Below are 2270 nucleotides of genomic sequence, written 5' to 3' on the forward strand. Positions count from 1 at the left end.
AAATAAGTAAAAAAAATAATAAAAAATAAAAAATAAATGAATATGTATAAGGAAAGTTGGGGCATATTTCAGGAACAGGGACATGTGTCATTTGAAGACATTCCAGAGGTGATAATTATATCCTTGGCCCTCACTATTAAGGAGCATTTCTGCTATACAGACTCCCACCTGATTTCACAGCCTTCTCTTCCCAGCCTGCATAGCTAATCGCTCCAACATCTCTCCTACGTGGATCTCCAGTTCCCTCCTGCCTCGGATTCTTCCTCCTTCATCCTGCCAACATGAATTCTTGCATTAACTCCAATGCCGTTCATGAGTTTGCAAATGTAACCCTCAAGGATGACTTGCAATGTCCTATCTTCAAAGAAATCTTTGTCAAATCCCCGTGTTAGAATGTATTGATCGACTTTACATGCGCTCTACATAATTGTACACAGGGTGCTGCTTCTGTCCTTGCCTTCTCACATTTCAAACTGAGCTGCTTGAATAAAGGGACGGTGCTTATTGGTAATTCAAATCCCACCCCATTAGAAGGGAGAATTACATTGGCCCTTTCCAACTTATAGCATACACCCACATCCCCGTCACACACATACTGAGACAACTAAGAAAATCAGAATTGATGACTAGGGCTTTTCTTATATGTCTTAATTTTTGGAGACATTTACATACATGTATAGGATCAGTACAATGATAAAACATGCAGCACTGTTACCTATTATATGATAGCACATTATTAGTCAGTTTAATACTTTAATTGGTACAAAAATCTGCATATTTTGTATATCTTATTATTCTCTGTTGCTCAGAGAGATTCAATGAATTGCTTTATTAGATGTACTTGTTTAGTGAGAAACAAAATAAGCCACAAAGAGACTTCTTAGTAGGGTATTATCATCAAGAACTAATCTTCAAATTCCAATCTCCATTCATCTGTATGCAAATTTAATTTCTAAAAGAAAGAAACTGATTATTCATGTTAGGGAAAAATTATTTGATACAGTAGTTATGGAAGATAGAGACAGATTTATATAGCACAAAAAGAGCCACTCAGAGTTGTAATTAGAGAAGGAAACATTTTTGTAAGCTAAACAGCCCCTTGGTATACACTATATCTACTCAATGTAATATTAAATAATGAAGTACTAAAACCAAGCAAAATTTTGTTTTTGATATTTTACTTCTATGTCAGTACAAGCATGCCAATTTACATTTTCTCCAGTTGTTTGTTGTTGAGGGACTCAGTTGTCTCTTATTTGAAAGTGATTTGTCTGTTTTTGATTGCCTTTACAATTTATTTCTTTTGTGTTCTGAAGTTTTACATTGATCTAAGTTTATTTTACGTATACTGCTTGAGAGTTGCTTGTTTTTCTAAAATGTGGTTTTAAAATATATTTTATTGAATCTGGTATTTTCTTCAGTTCTGGGCATTTCTATTCAATCTCTTTTTAAATTGCTGCTTTCTCTTGTCCATTCCCTCTCCTACTAGAACTTTGTATTTTGTAGGACTCTCTGACTGTATCTTTCATATTTTAAACCCGTATAGTTTTCTTTCAAATTGTCTCTGTGTTGTATTCTAGATACTTGTTTCTGATTTATTTTCCATTTTATTAATTCTTTACCCAACAGTGTCTAACCTGTAGTCAAATCAATTAATTGAGTTTTAACTATTAGTTATTACTTTTTCTTCCTTTCCTAGATATATATTTTGATTATATTTCAAATCTGTTAGATCATTTTTATAAACTCATTTTAACTCATTAATAAACTCATTTGAATCGCTATTCATATGGTGATATAGCAGGCCCTGCAATCTTGATGTTTACAGTCTAATTCAATGAGCTGATCTCATCATTCAACATCTTGTAAAATGTACACATGCCTTCTGCTATAATGTGATTATAACTTGTAACTCTAAATTTCTAGACCTAAAATCATATGTTGCCTACTAGTGAGCACTTTGTAAATTTTCCTGTAGCATGTAAAATTGATATAAAAATAAATTCTGAATAAATTCTCTATCTTCCCCCAACTTCCTTTCTTGCCTATTTTGATGATTGGCCCCATAGTTCAGACAGAATTTCAATCTCAATTTTGTGCATTGTCTGTAGTTCTTCCTAGAACAATACAGTGTTGTGTTAATACTCCCTTTTTAAAATCTCTCAGATATATTCTTTTTTTTTATCCTCATTATTATTGCCTTATTTAAAGTTTTTCATTTCTCCTCTTTATAATCTCTATCGCATCATCTTATTGGTCTCCCTAATTCC

This window comes from Hipposideros armiger, unplaced genomic scaffold (genome assembly GCF_001890085.2).
Source record: "Hipposideros armiger isolate ML-2016 unplaced genomic scaffold, ASM189008v1 scaffold_251, whole genome shotgun sequence".
In the NCBI taxonomy this organism is placed as follows: domain Eukaryota; kingdom Metazoa; phylum Chordata; class Mammalia; order Chiroptera; family Hipposideridae; genus Hipposideros; species Hipposideros armiger.